Consider the following 26,276-nt stretch of genomic DNA (forward strand, 5'->3'; position numbering starts at 1 on the left):
GTTCACTCCCCATGAGGGGCTGGGCCAGGGCCAGAGTCTGGACAGGGAACTCCACCCAGGTCTCCGGCATGGGGTGTGGGGGGCAGGGCAGGAACCCCAACACGGAAGCCACCACCGCTGCCTCCCGGGGTCTCCATTAGCAGGAAGCTGGAGTAAGGACGCAGAGCTGGGAATCAAACCCCAGTTTCTGATGGCAAACGGACAGACTATGTAACCACAGACACACAACTACTCCAACCGCCCATCAACAAACCAGGGTTCTACACGCTTTCACCATATGTAACTAGATGTGCAAAAATGCTCAATACAGATTTTTTTAAAAAACAAATAAGTTTCAAAACATGATCTTTCAGGAAAATTTCCATTTTTAAAATTAATGTATTTAGTTTATTTCATTTGAAAAGCAGAGAGAGAGGGGGCTCTCATTTGCAGGCTCACTTCCCAAATGCTACAGGAGCAGCCAGGACTGGAGCAGGCTCAAGCCGGAAGCTGGGAATGGACTGTCTCTCACGTGGGTGGCAGGGACCCAGGACTGGAGTCGTCGCCTGCTGCCTCCCAGGGTGCACATCACCAGGAAGCCGGGTCAGCAGTGGAGGAGCCTGGACATGAACCCCAGGCTCTCCAACAGACGATGCAGGGATGCCAAGCAGTGTCGTAACCATCAAGCCACACACACCCCAGAAAGTTCCATCTTGAAAGAGAGGTCTCTGTTACAGCAACAGGTCATGAGCTTTCTGCCATCGAGACCTGGGGTGACAGGTGGCGGGACAAGCATGAGCGTTCGGCTATCTCCACTCTACGCCTTACCCAGCACGACAGAGCAGCAGCAGCAGCCATGACGCAGAGGCTGTGGACTCACTGCTGCCCGCGCCACTGCCCAACACAGACCTGGGCTCTGTCTTGTCAAAAGCTTTCATGAATGTAATACCTGCAATCCATGCTGTATCCTTACCCACCATCTACTTTCCTTTCAACGTAGACAAGAAGGCACCGGCCTGTGTTTGCTCACTCATCATTCCTCCCTGGGCCACTCTGGGGCCTGCTGGTCATTCTGTCCAGCAGGAAAGGGACACAGAGCTAACCCAGAGTCCAGACAACTTGTGCCAGGCCCCTCCCAGGAAGACGAGATGGCGCCCAGCAGAGACGGAGAGAAACAGCTTAGGCAGTAAAGCTTCATCGGCCAAGCCTGGGGCCAGGGCTCCCCTCAGTGCTTGCAGAGCATAAACTGGGTCCGCTGTACCCCTTCAGGACCAGAACACATCTTCTAAGACAGCTGGCTTTAACTCCACAGCACAGGCAGGCGGGCGGGAAGCAGCCACGGACAAAGCTGTGCGCCCCGCCCGCTGCAACCAAGCCCGGGCAGGGGCGGGAAGGAGAGCTTTTACCTGCCCTGCTCACTCACATAAATGGTCTGTCCAGCCACCCAGAGTCACCCTACCAGGATCTCAGCCGCCCTCCCCCTGTCCATAGTCCCGGCCCACTCGGCCCACACACACCTCAGCGCCGAGGGCTGCAGGAGTGCAGAGCTGCGGCACCGAGCTGTCCCGCCCCAGCCGGGCACCCTCCACGCAGGGCCCCTCACCCCACAGCACCGGCCGCGTGCAGCCCTCGAGGGCCACTCGTCTCACGCCACCCTGCCGCACCCCTGCAGCGCCCACTGGCTGTGGCCCGAACTGCAGCCCGTGAGGGTTGTGTGTGTGTGTGCTGGGGCGGGATGCGCACCTTGAAGCAAGACAGCATTTTAAAAATCAGGCTATTTCATGCTCACAAGATGATTTTTTGGCTCAGTTGGAAACAATGGACAAGGCCCTTTTCTCCGGCACAGCGGAACAGGCAGGGAAGCTGCCTCAGGCCTCAGGCTCAGTCTCTGCCCTGGCGCAGGGCCGGGGACGTCCAGGCACCGAGTCTGAAGATGTGCACAGCAGCCTGTGTGAGCCGCTCCTCAACCCCACCTGCTCGCTGGCGGAACACCCAGCCACCCCCGCCTCCTCGGCCTCCCTGCCCCCGCCTTCCTGTGTGGCTCCCTGCAAGGCCGTGTCTCCTGGAATCCCAGCTGCACACAGTGATGGAGACCGGTGACGGCTAGGTCACCTGGACGCCGGCTGGAAGCACCAGGGGCTGAGATGCCTCCCAGGATGTCGCACCGAACACCCGAGTTGGCTTACACCCGAGGAGCACACTGTCCCCAGAGAAGGGGGCCCTTCCAAACGCAAGGCGGCCCGTGGCTGGTGCTACAATGTTGCATCGCTTCATGAAATCAACTGGTGTGCGAGGCGGGTCCGTATTTAGCATACATCGATAGACATGCATGCTGTGTTCTCAGAGAATGACAGCTGCATGTTGGGAGGCACCATGGAAACATCTACGGTGCACGTGGGTCAAGGACGCCCTCGACGGCTCTGTGCCGGTGATGTGGCGACTTCAGGCTGAGAAACACTGCTGAGCCCACGTCCTGGGCCTGGACGTGACCACTGCTGTGGATCTCCCCACGGAGGGCGGAGGGGACCCACGTCCTGGACCTGGACGTGGATCTCCCCACGGAGGGCAGAGGGGACCCACGTCCTGGACCTGGACGTGGATCTCCCCACGGAGGGCGGAGGGGACCCACGTCCTGGGCCTGGACGTGACCACTGCTGTGGATCTCCCCACGGAGGGCGGAGGGAACCCGCGTCCTGGACCTGGATGTGGATCTCCCCACGGAGGGCAGAGGGGACCCGCGTCCTGGACCTGGACGTGGATCTCCCCACGGAGGGCAGAGGGGACCCACGTTCTGGGCCTGGACGTGACCACTGCTGTGGATCTCCCCACGGAGGGCGGAGGGAACCCGCGTCCTGGACCTGGATGTGGATCTCCCCACGGAGGGCAGAGGGGACCCGCGTCCTGGACCTGGACGTGGATCTCCCCACGGAGGGCAGAGGGGACCCGCGTCCTGGGCCTGGACGTGACCACTGCTGTGGATCTCCCCACGGAGGGTGGTGGGGACCCACGTCCTGGACCTGGACGTGGATCTCCCCACGGAGGGTGGTGGGGACCCACGTCCTGGACCTGGACGTGGATCTCCCCACGGAGGGCGGAGGGGACCCACATCCTGGACCTGGACATGACCACTGCTGTGGATCTCCCCACGGAGGGTGGTGGGGACCCACGTCCTGGGCCTGGACATGACCACTGCTGTAGATCTCCCCACGGAGGGTGGAGGGGACCCGCGTCCTGGACCTGGACGTGGATCTCCCCACGGAGGGTAGAGGGGACCCGTGTCCGGGCCATCGTCCACTCCTCCAGAAGCCGCAGGTGCTGCATTCCAACCTGGAGCCCTGCCTTTTCATATTTCCAGGTGTGGGCTGAGTCTCCCCACCCCAACGCTCGGGTTAGAAGTGGTTCGAGTTTCGGGGGTTTTGGACTCCGGAGTATCTGCGTGTACTAATTTAGGTATCTTGGGGCTGGGACCCAAGTCGCAACAGAAAATCCATTTGTGGTTCACATAAACATCACATCTCCTGGGGGTGAGGCCACACCGTGTCTGCAGTAACTGTGTGTGTGCACAGAGTGTCGAGGGTGAGGCCACACCGTGTCTGCAGTAACTGTGTGTGTGCACAGAGTGTCGGGGGTGAGGCCACACCGTGTCTGCAGTAACTGTGTGTGTGCACAGAGTGTCGGGGGTGAGGCCACACCGTGTCTGCAGTACCTGTGTGTGTGCACAGAGTGTCAGGGGTGAGGCCACACCGTGTCTGCAGTAACTGTGTGTGCACAGAGTGTCGGGGGTGAGGCCACACCGTGTCTGCAGTAACTGTGTGTGCACAGAGTGTCGGGGGTGAGGCCACACCGTGTCTGCAGTAACTGTGTGTGTGCACAGAGTGTCGGAGGTGGGGCCACACCGTGTCTGCAGTAACTGTGTGTGTGCACAGAGTGTCGGGGGTGAGGCCACACCGTGTCTGCAGTACCTGTGTGTGCACAGAGTGTCGGGGGTGAGGCCACACCGTGTCTGCAGTAACTGTGTGTGTGCACAGAGTGTCGGGGGTGAGGCCACACCGTGTCTGCAGTAACTGTGTGTGTGCACAGAGTGTCGGGGGTGAGGCCACAGCGTGTCTGCAGTAACTGTGTGTGCACAGAGTGTCGGGGGTGAGGCCACACCGTGTCTGCAGTAACTGTGTGTGCACAGAGTGTCAGGGGTGAGGTCACACCGTGTCTGCAGTAACTGTGTGTGTGCACAGAGTGTCGGGGGTGAGGTCACACCATGTCTGCAGTAACTGTGTGTGCACAGAGTGTCGGGGGTGAGGCCACACCGTGTCTGCAGTAACTGTGTGTGTGCACAGAGTGTCAGGGGTGAGGTCACACCGTGTCTGCAGTAACTGTGTGTGTGCACAGAGTGTCAGGGGTGAGGTCACACCATGTCTGCAGTAACTGTGTGTGCACAGAGTGTCGGGGGTGAGGCCACACCGTGTCTGCAGTAACTGTGTGTGTGCACAGAGCGTCGGGGGTGAGGCCACACCATGTCTGCAGTAACTGTGTGTGCACAGAGCGTCGGGGGTGAGGCCACACCGTGTCTGCAGTAACTGTGTGTGTGCACAGAGCGTCGGGGGTGAGGCCACACCGTGTCTGCAGTAACTGTGTGTGCACAGAGTGTCGGGGGTGAGGCCACACCGTGTCTGCAGTAACTGTGTGTGTGCACAGAGCGTCGGGGGTGAGGCCACACCGTGTCTGCAGTACTGTGTGTGTGCACAGAGTGTCGGGTGTGAGGCCACACCGTGTCTGCAGTAACTGTGTGTGTGCACAGAGTGTCGGGGGTGAGGCCACACCGTGTCTGCAGTAACTGTGTGCAGCCCCAAGATATCCACACCGTGAGGCCACACCGTGTGCAGAGCGTGTTGTGTGGAACTTTCCGCTGTGACATCAGGTCAGTACCCAGAACCCTCCAGATTTTAGAGCAGATTCAGACGAGGACTGCTCAATCTGTCAGCAAAGTCGTTCAGCGGTGATGCAGGCAAAGCTCAAGACTGCACACGGCTCCCACCTCCAGGGATAAGCAGCACTTCACGGCAGCAAGGCATCCCGAGACAGACATGCCAGCAGGGACATGGGGAGGTGCCCGCCCGAGCAGGAGCCCAGGCGTCGGCTTCCTCTCCCTGTGGGGGCTCTGCCTGGGAAGAACGAGTCTGCCCGCATGGGGCCTGAGGTGTCTGTTAATGCAGACACGGTGCGGCCTCACCCCCGACACTCTGTGCACACACAGTTACTGCAGACACGGTGTGGCCTCACCCCCGACACTCTGTGCACACACACAGGTACTGCAGACACGGTGTGGCCTCACCCCCGACACTCTGTGCACACACAGTTACTGCAGACACGGTGTGGCCTCACCCCCGACGCTCTGTGCACACACAGTTACTGCAGACATGGTGTGGCCTCACCCCCAACACTCTGCACACACACGGTTACTGCAGACACGGTGTGGCCTCACCCCCGACACTCTGTGCACACACACAGTTACTGCAGACACGGTGTGGCCTCACCCCCGACACTCTGTGCACACACAGTTACTGCAGACACGGTGTGGCCTCACCCCCGACACTCTGTGCACACACACAGTTACTGCAGACACGGTGTGGCCTCACCCCCGACACTCTGTGCACACACAGTTACTGCAGACACGGTGTGGCCTCACCCCCGACACTCTGTGCACACACAGTTACTGCAGACACGGTGTGGCCTCACCCCCGACACTCTGTGCACACACAGTTACTGCAGACACGGTGTGGCCTCACCCCCGACGCTCTGTGCACACACACAGTTACTGCAGACACGGTGTGGCCTCACCCCCGACACTCTGTGCACACACAGGTACTGCAGACACGGTGTGGCCTCACCCCCGACGCTCTGTGCACACACACAGTTACTGCAGACACGGTGTGGCCTCACCCCCGACACTCTGTGCACACACAGGTACTGCAGACACGGTGTGGCCTCACCCCCGACACTCTGTGCACACACACAGTTACTGCAGACACGGTGTGGCCTCACCCCCGACACTCTGTGCACACACACAGTTACTGCAGACACGGTGTGGCCTCACCCCCGACGCTCTGTGCACACACACAGTTACTGCAGACACGGTGTGGCCTCACCCCCGACACTCTGTGCACACACAGGTACTGCAGACACGGTGTGGCCTCACCCCCGACGCTCTGTGCACACACACAGTTACTGCAGACACAGTGTGGCCTCACCCCCGACACTCTGTGCACACACACAGTTACTGCAGACACGGTGTGGCCTCACCCCCAGGAGATGTGATGTTTATGTGAACCACAAATGGATTTTCTGTTGCGACTTGGGTCCCAGCCCCACGATATCCAATTCAGTACACGCAGATACTCCAGAGTCCAAAACCCCCGAAACTCGAACCACTTCTAACCCGAGCGTTGGAGTGAGGGAGACCCGCCCACACCTGGAAATATGAAGAGGGCCGTCGAGAGCCATCACACACTCCCAAAGCTTCCAACTCACGCGCATTCCCACACCAGCCGGGCAGCCGCCAGCTGGGCCTGCACATCTCTGAGAGCACTCCAGCACAAACGCTCAGAATCTGCCTCCTGAGAGTCCGAGGACCAGGATGCCGCGAACGGCCCGGCCCGGTGAAGGCAGGTGAACGCAAGCCGAGCAGGGCAGGCAAGGGTACTGACTGAGCAGAGAGAATGCACACCTTCCTGTGTGCCCCCAAAGCAGAGGGGCCTACCCGCAGCCACGCCGCCCTTCCGGGCACATGAAATCAGCGACTGTGGGGGGCTGCCCACCACGCTCTCCTGTGCCCTCCACCCCTGGTCCTGTTCTGTGCTCTGTAACAGAAGACTTGGGTCAGGCTGGGCCAAGACACTGCAGGCTGCGTGTGCCCCAGCCGGTGAGGTGCCCTGGACAAGCTTCTGCAGAGAGAATGCCTCAGTTTCCCCAAGAGCTGCAGAACACAGTGCAGTGATTCTCAGGCAGGTGTGCGTGTGGATTAAGTGAAACGATCCTGAAAGTCTCCAGTGTGGCCCCAGTCAGGGGCAGCACTCATGGCTGGTGGCTCCTTACAACTACTTTGACTGCCCTGACAACGCCTGTCCCTGCTATAACAACACCTCTCCCGGCTATAACAACACCTGTCCCTGCTGTGACACCTGTCCCTGCTATAACACCTGTCCCTGCTGCAACATCTGTTCCTGCTGTAACAACACCTGTCCCTGCTGTAACACCTGTCCCTGCTGTGACACCTGTTCCTGCAGTAACACCTGTCCCTGCCATAACACCTGTCCCTGCACTAACACTTGTCCCTGCAGTAACACCTGTCCCTGCTGTAGCAATACCTGTCCCTGCCGTAACACCTGTCTCTGCTATGACACCTGTCCCTGCTGTAACAACACCTGTCCCTGCTATGACACCTGTCCCTGCTATAACAACACCTGTCCCTGCTGTAACAACATCTGTCCCTGCTATAACAACACCTGTCCCTGCCATTACAACACCTGTCCCTGCTATGACACCTGTCCCCGCTATGACAACACCTGTCCATGCTATGACAACACCTGTCCCTGCTGTAACACCTGTCCCTGCTATGACACCTGTCCCTGCTATAACACCTATCCCTGCTGTAACAACACCTGTCTCTGCTATGACAACACCTGTCCCTGCTGTAACAGCACCTGTCCCTGCCATGACACCTGTCCCTTCTATGACAACACCTGTCCCTGCTATAACACCTGTCCCTGCTATAACACCTGTCACTGCTATTACAACTACTGTTACTATTAAAAGTACTGTCACTCATTACAACTACTGTTAGTATTACAACTATTGCTACAAGTATTAGAAGTATTGTTATTACTATTAGGTTCACTCTGTGGGCTGAAGAAACGCAAGCCTCCAGTCACCATACGGAGAGGGCAGAAGCAAGCGCTCAACACCACCAAGAAAAGCTCACTTATGGGACCAGTGCATTCAACACCAAGGGAGTCTACGCACGCTGGAATTTCAGTTGTGACCTGGGGCGGGGAAGCTTTCAGTAATCCAACACAAGATCAGCCTTCCAGATAGGATTCTCCAAGACACAATGATGAGAGCTATCCGTGACTCACCAAGCTAGACACGGAGGGCCCTTCCACATGGGAACGTGGCTATCTGCATGCACATCAGGTAAACGCGCAGAGGAACAGCTGAGAGCTGAGTCCCACCGCTATCACCCAACACCAGTAAGGCAAGAAAGAGGTGCAGGTGCAGACTGCTTAGCTATCGGCAGGCACTCCCTGCCTGGGTCGCACACAGCAACTCCTGCACCCAGCATCAGATCAAAACAAGAGTTCTGCATTGTCAGACACCACACAGCACGTCCACCCCTCCATGGTCCGTGCATCCTCAGACATGGACCCTGAGCACGTCCTCCCCTCCCACAGATCAGACACGGACCCCGAGCAAGGCCGCCCCTGCCACAGATCAGACACGGACCCCGAGCAAGGCTGCCCCTGCCACAGATCAGACACGGACCCCGAGCAAGGCCGCCCCTCCCACAGATCAGACACGGACCCTGAGCACGTCCTCCCCTCCCACAGATCAGACACGGACCCCGAGCAAGGCCGCCCCTCCCACAGATCAGACACGGACCCCGAGCACGTCCTCCCCTCCCACAGATCAGACACGGACCCCGAGCAAGGCCGCCCCTCCCACAGATCAGACACGGACCCCGAGCAAGGCCGCCCCTCCCACAGTCACTGCATTGTCAGACACGGGCGAGCAAGACCTCCCTCCCTCGACTCCCAACAACTCCCAAGAGTTAGGCAGTGGTTATTTACGGAGGCTGGAACGTACGAAACAGATCAGATCAGAGGAGAAAGCTTACTGCTTCCGCAGCCTCCAGGCCATGTTTGCACATATCGCACGCTGTCCTCGCTCCCCTGCGCCCTTGTCCAGAGCACTGGCTTTGCCTCCTGAGCGGACAGGGGCTCCCCTGGGCTCCCCTGGGCTCCCCTGGCCCAGGTGCTCAGCGGGGCGGCAGTGGCAGGGAAGGCAGCGGGGCCTCTCGGACGTGTCCCAGCTAGTGACTTATTCATGCAGGTGCCACCTGATGCAGCAGCCCCAGCCCACACCCAAGGGCCTCTGCGCCCCACGCTCCGACAGCAAGACTGCAAGTGGCCTTGCTGGAAGACAACAAGGAATCACTTGGTCCCCTCGTTCAAAGTCAGACCCCCAAAATCCAGGAAATAAAAAGGAGAATACAAGAGTGACGTGGGAGGACGCACAGGGTCCTCAGGACGGAGGGGGGTGCCAGGGCAGGCAGTGCACACACCCTTGGGAGAAAGCCTCATTTTTCCCGTGGGGACCAGTCTGCTCCCTGGCACTGCTGACCAGCCTCTGCCAGGGGCACCTGTTGGATCTGTGCAAAGCCATCCCTACCACCTCCCAGGTGTGAGCTGCACCCTCTCCCGGAGGGGTCTCTGCTGCTTCCCCTCTGCCCCCAAACCTGTGCCGCCTGAAGCCCCTTGTTTCCCTGCCACCAGCATCCGCACAGCAGTGCAGCTCTCTGGGACTCCAAAGGGCGCTGCCTCACAGACGCCCGTCACTGAGTCCTGGGGGCGCTGTCCTCGGAAGCGACTTGGCCGTCCGGGCCAGGCTCTGAGTTAGTTCTCGCCAGAAGGCGGCAAGCAGGGCCGGCCGTCCCCACTCTCTGCCCCACCTCCCAGTCCCCACCCCCATCTCTCCAAGGCTTTCTCTCCCAGGCAGGTGCTCGGGCCATGCTATGATACAGGCGGAGGGGCTGTGACCGGAGACAGCCCATGCTGTCTGAATTTTCCACCTCCACAGCTGTGACAGCCACAAGTCCCTCTTCTAACCAAGTGTCCAACCTGACATTTCTTGAGAAACGAAAAAGCACCAACATGGCTGGGGGTGGGGGCAGGGGTAAGGTGGGGCCCAGCATACATGGGGCTGCTGAATTCCAGGTCAGTGTTGCACAGGAGCCTGGTGTCTGGGTCCCTGGGTGGGGAGGGGCAGGACAGCACTCAAAGCCGGTTTCCCATCCATGAGGTACTGCAGCGTGGCTGACCCGGGCTGCTCGGGGCTGCCTGGGTCAGCACGTGACAACCTGAGGCAGGGGGCTCTTCTGGGCCCCAGGGGCTCTGCAGGACCTGTGTGGGGGTGGGACCACATGGAAGAGGCTGTGGGTGCACACAGCAGGGCACAGGCAAGCCTCCCGGGTGGCAGGTGTGGGGAAGGCATGCTGACCAGTAGTGAGAGAACCAGAGGCCATCATCCAAGGTCACGTTTGCCCCATGCCCCCAGTGAGGCCACGAGGACAGCACCCTGAGGGGGGGCCTGCAGAGCCGACGGAGCAGCAGGATTCCTGGGCTCCGGCCACTGTCGGGCCCCAGCAGGGGCCGGGTGGGAGGTGATGTGCAGCGGAGGTGGCCTTGAAGCTATGACAGACACAGGTCTGAGTTCAGGCACTGAAACCTTCGCCCCGAGACTCCCGTGTTAATGGTGGAAGGGGTGGGAACCTCACGCCTCTGTGGTGTTGGGACCGGGCTGGGCCGCTGTGCCGGGGCCCTGTGATGGATTCCTGCTGAGGAGCGTGGACACGGTGCTGCCTGGGGACTGTGTCAGCAGCAACGCCTTCGTCGGAGCCCAGACAAGCAGGGCTGCTGGGTCTAGGGCCCGAACCTCTACACCCTCTCTCTGCAGACTCCAGTTCCAGTGACAAACAGCTGCCTGCAACAGCGAGGCCAGCCTGCATCACGGCTGAGCAACCGAACTGTGCAGGCAGACGACACACGGCGGGCTCGGGGGCCCCGCGGTACACAGCAGGGTGAGAGGTCAGCGGAGACACGGCCGCGAGCCACGGAGCTCAGCATGGCCCACGGACAGCCCAGCTGTCAGCCACCCTGAGACCCAGCTCCTTCCCTCCTGCCTCCTCTGGGGGAACAGGGGAGGCCTCGGAGCTCCCACGGCCCCTGTGGCTGGAGGCTCTGGCAGCTGGCCATGGAGAAGCCTGGCCCCTCCCATACATCCCAGAGGTGGGTTGTGGGTGGCACTGGGAATGCTGATTCCAGAAGCAGCCAGGAGAGGCAGGCATTGGAGTTTAGACGCCACTTAGGGCCAGTCTGTGGTATGGCTGAGTCGCCATCCGCAGTGCTGGCATCTCATATAGGCACTGGGTCTACTCCCGGCTGCTCCACTTCTGACCCAGCTCCCTGCTGATGCACCTGGGCAAGCAGCAGAGAACGGCCCAAGTGATTGGGCCCCTGCACCCACGTGGGAGACCCAGAGGAAGCTCCGGGCTCCTGGCTTCAGCCTGGCTGTTGCAGCCATTTGGGGAGTGAACCAGCAGATAGGAGATCTTGATATTTCTCTTTCTGGCTCTCGAGTAAAATAAATAAATAAAAATAACAGCAAACAGTGAGGGGCTGGCGCTTTGGCACAGTAGGCTAAGCCTCTGCCTGCACTGCCAGCATCCCATATGGGTGCTGGCTGCTTCTCTTCCGATCCAGCGTCCTGCTAATGCACCTGGGAAGGCAGCACAGGATGGCCCAAGTGATTGGGCCCCTGCACCTGGCTCCTGCCTCCCAGCTTTGGATCGGCTCAGCTCCGGCTGTTGCGGTCATCTGGGGGAGTGAGCCAGCAGAGGGAAGACCTCTCTCTGTCCCTCTGTCTGTGGGTCTACCTCTCAAATAACTACATCTTTTATTTATTTATTTATTTGACAGGTAGAGTTGTAGATAGTGAGAGAGAGGGAGACAGAGAGAAAGGTCTTCCTTCCATTGGTTCACTCCCCAAATGGCCGCTACGGCTGGCACAGCACCAATCCGAAGCCAGGAGCCAGGAGCTTCTTCCCGGTCTCCCATGCGGGTGCAGGGGCCCAAGCACCTGGGCCATCTTCACTGCCTTCCCAGACCACAGCAGAGAGCTGGATGGGAAGAGGAGCAACCGGGACAGAACCCGGCGCCCATATGCCGGCGCCGCAGGCAGAAGATAAACCAAGTGAGCCACGGTGCCAGCCCCAATAAATCAATTTAAAAAATAAGAAAAGCAAACAGTGAGCAGATCTGTGGTTGGCCTTCTGAACACTCGGTTTCCCCTGGGCTGCGTGGCCCTCAGTGCCACCCCCACCGAACACCGGGGAGCTGTCTGGGCTCACTGCGAAGGCACTCCCTGACAGACAACCCCTGCAAGGACGGGCGCTTTGCCAGGAGGTTCAGGAGGAAACAGGTACTTGTGGAAGCAGGAGTGGATTTCGAGCTGTCAGCAGGCATCCAGTTACTTTCAGGGATGGAAAACCCTCCGGTTCTCCAGGGGCATGTGCGGCGACGTGCACGGATTTCAACCGAGAAACCGGGCAATCCCCGCCTTCCATGGGCTCCACCAACACTTCTGGCAAAAGGGCAAGCAAGGCCCCCACGCCCCTGGGGAGGAGAAACGCACACGGGTGAGATTCGCTTTCCTCAGCTCACAGTGCGGGATCCTCCTCCGGTGGGAAACAGAGAGCCAGCCGGGCGGGACTGTGAAGAAAACAGAGCCGGAGCCGGCGGGAGTCCGAGACGAAGCTGCAGCGCCACAGCCGGACGGGCCAGCGTCCGCCGTGAAATGGATCAGGCCGCCGGCTGATAAGGCGCCCTGCTCCTGCTGGCTTTTATGAACAACTGAAAAGCAGTGAAACCCGACGAGCCTGCTCCCTCCCCTGCCAGGAACCCGCGGGGACACAGCAGAGAGGGAGAACTTTCCAGGAAGACGATGCCGACTCCCGGGCCCGGAGCCGAGGACGCACCGGGGGCAGCGTGGGGCCCAGACACAGGCCCTCAATCCACACCCCCACCGCCCTCCTCTGGTTTGGTCCCGGTCCTGTGAACAAATCTTTGCTAAGAAAACTGCTCCAGTTGAATCTCCTCGCCTCACTTCTCCCTCTGTAGGTAAACAGAACGTCCAAGGCCTGGGGCAAACCAGACAGCCTGCTTTCAGGATGACACGGTGTGCAATCCAGGAGGCCTGCAGGGAAGAGGTGGCGGGGGAGACGTCCTGGATGCCTGGACCTGGCCTGTCTCCATGTGGACTTCTGAGCTAAAGCGAAGTGCCTGTGCCTTTAATTCTCGGGTGAAAATATGACACTTGATAACCTTTCCCCAGCTGCTTCTCAAAATAGGGACTGGGCCTCACCCGGATGCCTGGACCATGAAATGTGAGCCAGGCGGCTCCAGGGGGCAGCTGCTGCGGCCTCTCCCAGCCCCTCCTGTCCACCCTCGGCCCCGTCGTCGTCACCCCGGGGTGCAGAACTGCCCAGCAAGGCCAGGCCAGCGCCGGCGGCACCAAGAGCAAGGACTCTGAATGGGCCTCCGCGGGGGCAGGGGAGGGGTGAGGCGGAGGCTGCCCTGCGCGTCTGCTTCCCCTGCACGCGCCGTCGCTTCTGCAATTGTGACTTGGTGGTCCAGAGGGCAGTCTGCAGACCTCTAACGTTCCGTCCACTCCAGGACACCTCAACCCCCCGCCAGGCACGTTCCGTTCCACGGATCTGCACTTCCTGTCTCCACCAGGCTGCTAATCAGTCCAGTCCGCTGTGACCACGAAGAAACGCCACCCTCTTCTGAGTCCTGGCCCGAAGGGCTCCACGTCCATTCCTCTGGGCCCCGACCGCGGGCCCAGCCCTCCTCGCCGGCCGCAGGCTGTTCCAGATCCTAGAGAGGCTCCAGCGTGCCCCGGGTCCACCCTTCTGCGGCAGGCGACAGGCAGGAGCTACAGAGCGCCTCAGCACCGCCCACAGGGCCAGACCTGGGAGCTCTGGGTGCAGCACGGGCGCGCCCAGAGCCCACGCGGCAGGTCTGCAACTTCCGGGGAGCCGCCACGACGCCACCCCACTGCCCGGCTCCTCCCTGCTGCTGGAAGCCCCTCCCCCACCTCTGGAGAAGACCCTGGCTTCTGAGGGCCAGGAATCCATTCAGCGTGGGCGTCTTTGAGGGAAGGCGTACTGCATTGAACACACATGGGAAGTGGCACCAGGGCGTGGTGGGACACAGCAGCCCCCTCCCCCTTCCCGGCAGGCCACCTCTCCCCTCCCCCTCCCTCCCAGGCAACCCTGGCTTCCTGTCCCACCATGCACTGCCCAAGGGCACAGCAACCCAGCGTTTCCCTCCACACCACAGTCTGAGTCTCCACACAAGATCCTCCCTCACAGGAAGCAGGGGCCTGGGCTCGCTCGAGAGGAGAGGACATGAATGCCACAGAACCCAGAGGCACCCACGCCAGGCCCGTGCCACCAGCCCAGCCAGGCCCGCAGCCCCTCTGAGGCACACACACCAGGCCCACGGCCCCACTGACACACGCCAGGCCTGTGCCGCCAGCCCAGCCAGGACCGCAGCCCCTCTGAGGCCCACACGCCAGGCCCGCAGCCCCTCTGAGGCCCACACGCCAGGCCCACGGCCCCTCTAAGGCACCCACGCCAGGCCCGCGGCCCCACTGAGACACACACGCCAGGCCTGCAGCCCCACTGACACATGCCAGGCCCGCAGCCCCTCTGAGGCACACACGCCAGGCCCGTGATGCCAGCCCAGCCAGAAACTGTAGTCCCAGTTGTGGGGAGCAACTGGCAGCAACTCGGACTAGACTAAGTTACTGGAATTAAAACTTATTCTATGCATCTGCTCTCCCACAATATGGCGCTGAGAAGGGAGTAACAACTTCTACACAGCTGCCTCCAGTTCAACCAATAAACAGCAGGACCTGCTCCTGATTGGAGGAGAGCAGCGTACTCGGCGTGTGGGTAGCAGAGTTGGGATTGGTGGAAGAGGACTATAAAGGAGGAGAGAGACAACATGCACCAGGAACATCTATCTGAAGGAACATCTGAGCAGCCCCCGAGAGAGCCGGCCGGCGGTGTGCCGCTCCCCCGCGGAAGTGGGGAAAGTGGCCAGGGGGAACCGCCCTTCCACGGAGGTGGAAGGGACGGTAGCCAACCCGGGAAGAACCAGCAGCAAACCCGGGAAGGGCCGAGCAGACGAAAGAACAGCGCAGGGTCCTGTGTCGTTCCTCCACGAAGAGGGGGAGCGACACCAGTTAACAGATGAGAGGACTGAGGCCCTGAGACCTCACTGAAGTATGAAACCAAATACAAAAGCTCCGTTTCGGTCCGCAAACAACTTAGGGCTGGGGATCACACAAGTAGAAGTCACAGCGCAATGGCAGACCACGGAAGGAGACTGGAACCGCTGTGTCCAGGCCTGCCCCTGCCCACGTGGCCGAGTTCACCTGCTGTGTCCGGGCCTGCCCCCGCCCACGTGGCCGAGTGCCCCTGCTGTATCCGGGGCTGCCCCCGCCCACGTGGCCGAGTGCCCCTGCTGTGTTCAGGCCTGCCCCTGTCCACGTGGCTGAGTTCCCTCTGCTATATCCAGGCCCCCACCCGCCCACGTGGCCGAGTTCTCCTGCTGTGACCGTGGCTGCCCCCTGCCACGTGGCCGAGCCCCCTGCTGTGACCGTGGTGAGGGGGAACAGGTCGCTGGCCCTGCCCATGTGGCCGAGCCCCCTGCTGTGACCGTGATGAGGGGGAACAGGTCGCTGGCCCTGCCACGTGGCCGAGCCTCCTGCTGTGACCGTGGCTGCCCCCTGCCACGTGGCCGAGCCCCCTGCTGTGACCGTGGTGATGGGGAACAGGTCGCTGGCCCTGCCCACGTGGCCGAGCCCCCTGCTGTGACCGTGGTGAGGGGGAACAGGTCGCTGGCCCTGCCACGTGGCCGAGCCTCCTGCTGTGACCGTGGCTGCCCCCTGCCACGTGGCCGAGCCCCCTGCTGTGACCGTGGTGATGGGGAACAGGTCACTGGCCCTGCCCATGTGCCGAGCCCCCTGCTGTGACCATGATGAGGGGGAACAGGTCGCTGGCCCTGCCCATGTGCCGAGCCCTCTGCTGTGACCATGGTGATAGGAACAGGTCGCTGCCCCGGCACCAGCAGAGGCCCCTCTGCTCTCCTCAGGCCCTCAAATTGGTGGCTGTGGTCAGGGCCTTGGGAACCTCGCAGGACAGGAACTTCCCTGTCCACCCCACCTGCACCTCAGGTACCCCGGAGCGGCCAGCGGTGTCAGGGAAGGCTCAGGGGCAGGGGCCGTCCCTCCTCTCCTCCCAGTCTCCTTCCACCCCGCAGTGGGAACTCACCCAAGGGTCGGCCTCCACCCATTGCCCCGACTCCCTCACAACCTCCAAAACCCAGGGGCCCTTACAGCAAGCGGGCTCTGCCTTCCTGCTTGGCCTCCCCAAGGCCGCATCCCTCCTCTTTCCACACCCTCCCGCAGCCCCAGGCTGCAGGCACCTCTGCTCTCACCTGTGCGTGCCTGGAAGGCCTCCAGGGTCCTAGAGCAACACCTGTTCCTCCTAACGCCCACGCCCATGCCTACTCTGCAGCCATCGCCTCCTCCCCAGCCAGAACTAGGGGTGACTGCTGCCCTGCCTTCTGTGCCCCAAATGCTTGCTCCACGGGACAGCAGCCTCTGCCCCGGCCCTCTCTCTCTGGCCACACACGCACCCGAGACATGGCTGCCGAGGCAGCCAGGGACTCCACCCACCACGCAGCAACAGCACCGGGAATAGCATGTGTGCCACGGTGCCCAGAACAGGCTTCTTGCCAGTGTGGCAGGTGACGCAGATAGGCTGCAGATGACCCCAAGTTCACAGGCTGTGTGCAAGCGGCAGCCCACTCTGCCTTGGGCCCTCGTGCAACGTCAGTATCTGGGGACATCCTGGGTAAGACTCACCTTTCACTCTTTACAAGGGGTGGGGCCCCTTGCTTCTGCCACGGGCCAGCCGGGTGCTTACGGTGTCATCCGCGGACAGCACACCATTACCAGCTTATCAGCCTGCTGCAGATTTGGTGGACTTCAAGTCTCCTTGGCAGGGCCAGACCAAATGATTCCGTGAGCCTTATCTGGCCCATGGGCCTGGTGTTCCCCAGCCCTGCTCACACTCAAAGGAAACATGGATGAAATGAAGTTAGGCTCGCGGCAGGGCCTCCACAAGGCACAGTCACGGTGCCCCTGTGGCTGCCCTCATCCGGTTAACACGGACAGCACTAAATCACACCAGACAACAGCTGGCGCTGTGCAGCAGTGGGTGAAGCCAGCATGCACAGGGCAACATCCCACATGGGCGCTGGTTCACATCCTGGCTGCTCCACTTCCAATCCAGCTCCCTGCTAATGTACCTGGGAAAGCAGCGGAAGATGGCTCAACTGCTTAGGCCCCTGCACCCACGTGGGAGACCTGGAAGAAGCGCCTGGCTCCTGGCTTCAGCCTGGCCCAGCTCCAGCCATTGCAGCTATTTGGGCAGCGAACCAGCAGATGGAAGATCTCTCTGTCACTCCTCTAACTCTGCCGTTCAAATAAATAAATAAATCTTCAAAGATTATACCAGAAAAAGTGAGGAAAGAGTCAGACCCTGCCAGCAGAGTAACTGACAGTTCTGCAAGATTTAGCAAAAAACAGCACGGTACCCAACGACTTAATTTTCAATATGGCAAAGAACCCTGCAAATGCAAAATAAGATGTCCGCGAATTATGCCGCGTGGTGTGTGTGACTCATTACTTTTGTGGAGAAAGACTAAAAATATCTAGTGGCATTTAGAAAATATGTCACACTTCTTTTTATCACTCCATGAATTTAAAACTAAAAAAAAAAAAAATCAAGTACCCCGCCCAGAGAGCAGAGAAGCATCTGAACGTCCTACTTGCAATGGAAGGACCACACTAAGAAGGTGTCATTTTACAGTAAAACTCAGACCAGGGAATCAATGGCCGGCAGCAAGTGCCTCCAGAAGCAGGGTGCTTCCCTGTGTCCCAGGGTGCCCAGGGTGCTAGCCGCCAAGAGGACACGGCCGCTGAGTCTCCTGCCGCCCTGGCCTCCCCAGAGCTCCACGAGTGAGCCACGCCCTGGCCCAGAGTCGGGCCCAGCACCCCAGCTGCCACACTGTCACCCACAGGGTGGGGGAGAGGGATGTCTGTAGGTGGCACAGGGTGTGGTGTTGACCCTGGCCATGGGCCTTCTCTGTGACCCTCGTAAACGCATTCCAGAGGCAAAGAGCTGTGGTGGCCGCGACTCTAGCACGGGCTTGGCTCTCACCAACGTGTGCTGCACCTGCACATTCTAGAAGCTGACGATAACTAGGTCTCTGTGTGCAGGTGGCTGACACACCTGTGACGACTTCGAAGCTAGCAGGGAAGTAAACGGCTGCATTGGTGAACGGTGATAACAGAACCCTGATGTGTTCCCAAGGCAGTGGGTGCTGCCCCCACCATGCACCCTGGCCAGCACGGGCCCTGTGTCCCACAGGCACCTGGAGTCTCAGGGACAGGTGGACGCTTCAGCATCTTGCAGGGTGCCCTCCTTCCTCGTACTGTCCCACACTACCTCACAGGCCTGTTCCTTAAAGACCGGAGGCTGCCGACAGAGCCGAGTCTGAGTGACCGCCAGGCGGGGCTGGCGCAGGAGCCCGGGGTCTGCTCCTGCAGGGCCGATCGGCCCCCCTGCTGCAGCCGCCTCCCTCTGAGTCGTGGGAAGCCACCGGGGAAGGAGTCTCCCTGGGTTCCTGCTTGCAAGCACTAAGGATGGGTGAGTCCAGCTCCCCAGGAGAGGAAACAGGGACGGATTTCTGCAGCTTTAAAGCTTGAGAGACAACGAGGTGGGTGGATTTGCTGCTGGAGGCCAAGGGCACCAGAGAGGACACGGGACAGGCCCGGGAAGCACCAGGTGCATCGTCTCAGGGATGGGCTTGCTCCCCTGCTGCCCACAGAGTCACAGCCTCCAGGGTTTTGTCGCTGTCCTGCAACGCTCAGGGCAGTGATGGTTCTAAAGCAGGCCAGTGAAGACTGGCGGGACTTTACTGCAGCTATTTATTTATTTCCATTTTTATGTGAAAGGGAGAGAGAGAGGGAAAGAGAGTGAGCACTGTAGACACAGGCAGGCAGAGAGCTCTCAGCTTCTCGTTCACTGCCCAGATGCCTGCCAAGGCTGGGCCAGGCTGAAGCCAGGAGCCAGGAACCCAACCCAGGTCTCCCGCAGGGGTGGCAGGGACGCACGTGCTTGAGCCGTCATCTGCCAACTCCCAGGTTGCGCATCGGCAGGAAACTGGGATGGGAAGCAGAGCCAGGCCCTCAGATACGGCCACGGTGTCCAGGGCCTCAGCTGCTGCGCCAAGGCCTTTCGTCCTTTTGAAGAGCTCTGCACACAGAACTGTAACCTAGAATGTACCCTGAGGCACACAGGGAGTTCAGCACAGAGAAATTATACTGCTGCTATGCACCCCTGCGTATGAAGCAGATCCAGTGTCAAAAGCACACACAGCAACAGTGCTGTCCCCGGTTCAGATATGAGCCAGGAATGCAATTCCTCACGGGCAACTCCACTTAGCTGGACAGGAAGAGGAGGAGCGCGGCTCCAGGGAGCACCAGCAAGCTCAGGGAGACCTGGGGAGACCCAGCTAGCTCAGGGAGACCTGGGGAGACCTGGGGAGACCTGGGAGACCTGGGGAGACCTGGGAGACCCAGCTAGCTCAGGGAGACCTGGGGAGACTCAACACTCCCCAAACTCTGTCCCAGGCCCCAGGCATTGTGTGTCCATCCTCACACTCAGCTGGACCCACGGGAGGAAGCACGAAAATTAAAAGGAAAACCAGGAGGAAGGCAGCACGGGAAGACGCGCTCAGAGCAGAGTCAGCCAGGGACACGAGGAAGCAGGCGTCCTCAGGACTCCAGCAGAGCCCGGAGCCTGGGTCACTTCCACCCTTCGCCCTGGGGCACCCGGCGTGCCCTGAACTGGCCAGCTATGGGGGCTCAGGGTGCACGAGTGTTCTGGGACTCTTGCTTGACGGATGTCGCCGGTGTGCTAGTACGGTCTACGTTCTGTCACGCAGCCCCTGCTTTCCCTGCTGCCTCGGAGCCTGCGTCTCCTGAAGCACAATTCCTGAGAGCCCGAGGAAGCCCCCGAGCCCTGGCGCTCTGGCTCTGGGTGGGGGACACGCAGGCTCCAGCACTGTGTATCCAAACACACGGCCGCTGCTCTTGAAGGAAAAGTACGCTTTCAAGACCGTGCGACACGGAACATCTCCACTCGTGGTCATGTCAGTGCTAACCCCTTCCCTTGCTCAGATTCTGAGCATGTATAGAGATGAGGAGCTTAGAAGAAAACAAGATTTATAACTGCAAAACATCTTTAGAAGTTAAAAAGGAACAGTGGCCATGGATGCCCAGTGATTTGGTTGGATTTTTATTGAGAAAATTACTGAGTTCCTCCCCAAAGCTACTGAAGTATCTCAGATAAAATTTAGTCAGGGGAATTTTACAACCCTATCTCCTGGAAAATCATTTTTTCCCAAGCTGACTTTGTCCTCCAGTGCCCTACAACGTGCAGGATGTCTTGGAGTGAGCTGGGCTGAGATGTGTTCCGAGCAAGCCCTTGTCCGACCGACAGAAGTCACTGGGCAGGCTGGGCGCATCGCGTTTCCATCCACTAACCCACAGAACGATGCAGCTCCGAGCTGTGTGCACACCTCACTGCTCACACGGCTCCATCTCTGATCCGGACGCGGACAGGGCCAGGCCTTCCGCGAAGCAAGGCGAGAAAGGGCTGGGCGCGCGGCAGCGGGAGGCCACGGCACAGGCAACCCGGACACCGAACTCCGCAGAGCACACACCACGCAGGGAGTCCACCGCTCACCCTGAAGCAGGGGCCGCCCCGGAGCCCCTCCCCCACCTCCTCCCACAGGAGAGGGCTGGAAGGTTGACAGGAATCCACCCTCACACAAGGATCATGCTTTTCAAGAATCCGGAAACATCCTCTCGGCTGGCAGGAGTGACTCCTTGGCTCTGAGCAGGACCAACCTTCCTCTCCTCCACCTCCTTCCCTGCTTACTCCCTTGCTTTTATTCTTTCAGCGAAAGCTTGGTTTCCTGCTGTGTCCTACAATCCTCACTCATCCTCACAGCAATGGGATTCCTGCAGGAGGGTGCCAGGAGCCCCTGACCCTGCAGCCCTCTCCATCAGGGACCAAAACCCCCTTGACCAACCTGCACCAGCCGGCCGGATGAACCAACAGCCTGCTCTGGGGAGCAGCGCTCGAGCCCAGGCCTCGGAGGGCTTCTCTCACCACTGGGCTCTCAGCATTCCCCAAACATAGATGTTCTGCTTGCAAATTCATCACTGACAACTGCCAATCTCATTGCAATTATATAATTTAATTCAAAATCATGGGAACTGATGAGATTTATGTTTGGTCACAGAAATAGCTAATATTCCATAAAAACTTTGTAAAACACTCTGGACAAATTTAATAAAACTTCATTTTTTAAAAATTCTCGTTAGATGAAGACAAGAAATAAGAGTGGGAAAGAGTGGAAATGCAGCAGCACATGCTATGGGGGTTTTTGGGCAAGCAGCTTTTGCTGTCCCTGGACTTTAAAGAAATCGAAACTGAAATTTCTGACTCCTGCATTACAGAGGTGGCCCTGAACCGTCAACCAGCGGCACAGGCGGGGCGGCCACACTTCCTCAGTGTGAGCCGGACAAAGCCGGCTGTCCTGCATGACCACAAGTCCCACTGTGTGGCGAGTGCCGGAGACTGGCAGGATCTCAGACCCTCCCCCCTGAGGCCAGGCACCCTTGGGCTGGGAGCCACGGCAGACTGACACAGCAGCCATGCCCATGCTGTCCCCTCCAAACCCCATGCTGGAGTCTGGTGCCCAAGGCAAGAGTGTTGGGAGGGGGGACTTCAAGATTCATGCAGCTTTCCCAGGATGGGAGGAGCTCCCCTGAGAGCAGGCTGGTGCCAAGTGGTCTTGTACGTGCACCTGGATAGATCTGGAACTTCAGCCCCCAGAACCGTGCGCTACGAGGCCTCTGCTTCACAGACAGACCTCCCGGTCTCAGATGCTGCTACAGCACAGAAGACAGATTGAGACGGCCCCGCCCGCTTCAAAGAACTGGAGAATTAACGTGCTTCTGTGTATGCTTAAAAGAATTCGGGTATGTCTATGTCACATTTCACGATTTCTTCCTTTGAATGACTTTTTAAAGTGATGGCCAGTTCCCGGTCCTACTTGTGATGGCAGTTTTCACTGGGCTATGACGTCTACCTAGTGAGAGCCCTATTCTTACAGCAGACTGTGCTGCACCTGCAGCCTGCAATGATCATCCTATTCTGAGCAGCAGTCGCCTGCTCCGAGGCCCAGGGTCGCAGCTGTGAATCAGGACACGTGAACTCTACGGAGGACCGGACGCAGGAGACCACGCAGGGTGTGTCAGGTGCTGAGTGCTCCCGGCACTCTCAGTCCCTCACCCTAGGAGCCACAAGCACCAGACACACCCAGCCCCTACTCAGCACACAACGCCTGGGGTGAAGGTCAAAGATCAACAACTTGGTGTCACCGGAGACCACTGGGCAACCCTGTGCCCGTGTTCTGGAAGGCCCTGGCGACCTGAGCCTCGGCAGCTCAGCCACCCAAGCACCACCAGTCTCCAACGACTGGCACCACAACACCCAAGCAAAGTGCCACGGCCTCGAAGCAGCTTCTTCAAGACTTAGAGCCTCCTCTGTTAAGGGAGGGGCCGTCGCCAAGTACTGCACACACGGGTAATCGCAGACCGTACCTCCTCACTGCATACCCAGGGCACAAGGCCAGGCACACAGCCGCGACTCAGCCATCCCTGTGGGTACAGAACCAGTAATGTGAAGCAGCTGGAAATCTCCAGCCTTCAAAAGCCAGAGAAGCAAATTTACAGTGAGCTGCCCTCAACTTCTCTGTGTGTGCGTGTGCATGTGTGCGTGTGAGTGCACACGCACACGCACACTCGCATCACCTGAAAGTGAGCTGCTCACAAGATGCCGCCCAAGAGTGAGCACAGGCGCCTTCATCCCTAGGACTCTCAGAACCTCAACACCTGAAGAAACACACTTTAAAGATGTACTTATTGAAAGGCAGAGTTACAGAGGCAAAGCGAGACAGACGTCTTCCACCCACTGGTTCTGTCTCCACAAGGCCACAGTGGCGGGAGCTGGGCTGATCCGATCCGAAGCCAGGAGCTTCTTCTACAACGCGTTCCACGTACGATGCACGGCCAGGAAACTGCAGAGAGCCATCCGAATGACGCCTGTGTCCTGGTGGCTGTGGAATCCACTTGATTCATAGGTGCACTTGTTTCTGGTTTTCAGGTTCACCATTTCTCTCTTGCTCTTCTTCCATTCCACCTTATTTTCTGAATATGTAAAACTATCTGGCTCAAAATCAAAACTAAACAACAAGCAACCCCCAAGGCAGTCTCACCCCTCCACTGGTCAGTCCGACGCCTCCTGCCTGCACGCCCCACCCTCCTGATTTTTGTGAAGGCCCACGTGTGTCTCCCCTTCTTTCCTGCACGGATGGCGCTACCAGACACAGCGTCCGTGTGACGGCGGCTCCTGAAGTTGGCGCCTGGCAGCTCCGAACACCTTTCCTGCTCCTTCCTCTGCCCAACACGAGGTCGTGTGCAGACACAGGTGGCTGTGGGTGACCTCTCGGTACAGGCAGGCCTCTCATGCTCTCAGTGCCGTCCCCCCATGCGGAGCTGGGCGCTGCTTGTGCTCAATTCACACTGAGGGTAAACCACAAGGGAAAACGCACTCTTCACTTGCTCCAAAAAGTATCTTCGACCACCAGTCTGGAACTTGAGCTGACTCAAACCAGAACAAGCCAGCTGGCCGTGCCTCCAGCTAACCCCACAGAGCACCCCACGGGGCTCGGCCTCCATCAGTCATGCTCCGCTTCAGCCTCCTTCGAGGACGCCAGCGGCTCCCCACTTTCCAGCACTCTTCTAGAGCCAACTCTGGTGACCCTGACCACCGAGAGCTCTCTGGGAAGCGGCTACAGAACCCCTGCGCATCCGCCAGCCGGGACGGAGTGACCTTGGTGGCCCTGGGCCCCAGGACGGCAGCCGCTGTCCGACCTCGCCATGGGGACTGCTAAGGTGGAACCCAGCCCTCAGGAGGCCGGGCTTGCTCTGCATCCGTTCTCCCATGCCCCAAGGTGAGCGTGGTGGATTTGCGGGGGCCTCGGTCCTCGGCTAACGTTCCCAAGCTCTAACTGTATTTAAAAGGCTGCGTCCTACGACGTATTTCACTCTCTCTGCAGCCCTTCCCGTTACATTTAAAAGGATTCTGTGGATAGTTCAAGCCGTTAGCCAAACACTGAGAAGCCAAACCCCAGACCCACGCAAAGCCTGAATCCATCTGAATATTTTATTCTATTTCTGACCCTGATATTTAGACTATGCCAGATCCCTTTGCCTAAAAATAGATGTTTAAAACGCATGGTGTAATTAAAAGAAGGATAATCCTAACAACCTCACACAGCTGCCGTGAAGACAAACCAGAGGACATGGATACAATTGTCCAGGACACAATTCCGCGACACCAGGCCGCTTCGTGTGGACTTTTCCACACTGTCCTCAGGGGAAAGAGCCAACAGCCACGCTGCAGCCTTCCCCAAGTCCCCTTGTCACCAAGAGATGCCACCAGCAGCACCCCGGGCCTCTCACCTGCACAGCCCGTCCCCCTAAGCCTCACGGCGCGTCCTCTACAAGGGCAGAGCAGCACGGGCAGGAATCTGGCCAGGTGGGGGTGTGCGGTGAGAGCAGACAGGAAGGCCGAGCGGACTCCAGGAGTGACCAATGGCTTGGCCACGGACAATCCTCCTCTATGACCTGCGCCCAATCAGCAAAGGCCAGGGGTCCTCAGATCTCACGGTGGACAGGAGAGGCTCCCAGTCAGGGCCAGTGGAGAGCCAGCCCCTCGGTGTCTGCCATCTCATAACAGCCAGGGGAGCACACGGCAAGGTGGGCAGAGCTAGCCCTGCGTCAGTACAGGGACACGCAGCCCAGTGGTCACCCCAGCCCTGTACCCTGGACCCTGCAGAGCGAGAAGCCAGAGGACATGGCCGCTCCTTACAGCAGGGGTCTGGAGAGCAGGGCCAGCAGGCGGGGGCGATGTCCCCTCCAGGAGCCTGTGGCTGTCTCCTGTCCTGGCTCCCACGTGTCCCTGACTACAGTGACACGTGGCTCGGCAGACACCCCAGCTTGTGCTCTGCACTCAAGCTGCAGCACGGATGGACCCACACACAGGGACGAGAGTCTTCCCAGCGCTCTGGGCTTGCCCCAGTGCCCTGGTGCCCCAAGTCCTTTATCCAAGGAAGAACAAATCAGCACTCTCGGCCTAAGTACACCGGAGCTCACTCAACAACAGGTGGCAGCCCAGGCACCAGGATCTGTCCAGCCATCTCTTCCCGGAGCTTCCGGAGGCCCAGTCTCCGGGCATCAAGAGGCCCTGCAGTCCCTGGGAGCAGGCAAGGAACAGCCCAACTTCAGAACAGGACGAGAAACAACGGCCGCAGCAACACGGGGCCACGTGGCCGCTCAGAGGTTAGACTGCCTCATTCACATGACCACGGACGCTGGCTGCCACAGGACGCAGCTGGGACACAGCCACACCTGACGATGCCACGACACAGCCTGCGCCCACTCCCTCCAGCATGCAGATGGTGGGACACGGGGCTGCTTGTTCACTCAGAAGTTAGACTGCCTCATTCAAGTGACCATGGATGCTGGCTGCCACAGGACGCAGCTGGGACACAGCCACACCCGACAATGCCACAACGCAGCCTGTGCACACTCCCTCCGGCACACGGATGGTGGGCCAGTGGCTCTGCTCACCAGGATTCCACGGGGAGGTGGGGCCAGCCTCAGCACCTGCACCCATCAGAGAGGGAGCGTAAGCTCAACCAGAGAAGCCGTGAGACAAGGTAACAGCCACAGCTCATGGGATGACGACAGGTGATCCGATGAGGGGTCTTGGCTCACGGTACCACTAGACACAGAAACACTGGTCCTGTCCGAGACCCTGCTTCCCTGAGTCGCTGCCCCCTTGAGGGATCTCCACTCTGCCCAGACTCGGGGCTTCCCACAGGCAGCAGGAGCGAGCCGAGCACTCCTTGCCCTGTGCACGAACACAGAGACAGCAAGAGGCAGGGAGGAAGCCCGGAAAAGCAGGAACCAAGCACATCCAGGGTTAGTGTGGCGTCACATGCCACACACCCTCGGCCACCCGGAGCAGCGAGCATCCTTGTGGGCACAGGGAAGACAGGAAGTGTAGCCCAGATGCAAGGCTCACAGGGCCCCAGAGGACCATACTTCCGCAGCGTTCAGTGAAGCCACGCTGTGAAATCGTGAATTCCATCCCACACAAAGTAAGACCGAAGCAGCTTTCTGGT

The 26,276-nt window shown here is 59.5% G+C and overlaps 1 protein-coding gene across 13 annotated transcripts in view; it reads right to left on the bottom strand.

Moving 5' to 3' along the window:
* Positions 1-26,276, bottom strand: part of COBL (cordon-bleu WH2 repeat protein) — a 184,953-nt gene that overhangs the window by 115,411 nt on the left and 43,266 nt on the right. The window lies entirely within an intron of this gene.

This window comes from Oryctolagus cuniculus, chromosome 16, assembly GCF_964237555.1.
Source record: "Oryctolagus cuniculus chromosome 16, mOryCun1.1, whole genome shotgun sequence".
NCBI classification, from domain to species: domain Eukaryota; kingdom Metazoa; phylum Chordata; class Mammalia; order Lagomorpha; family Leporidae; genus Oryctolagus; species Oryctolagus cuniculus.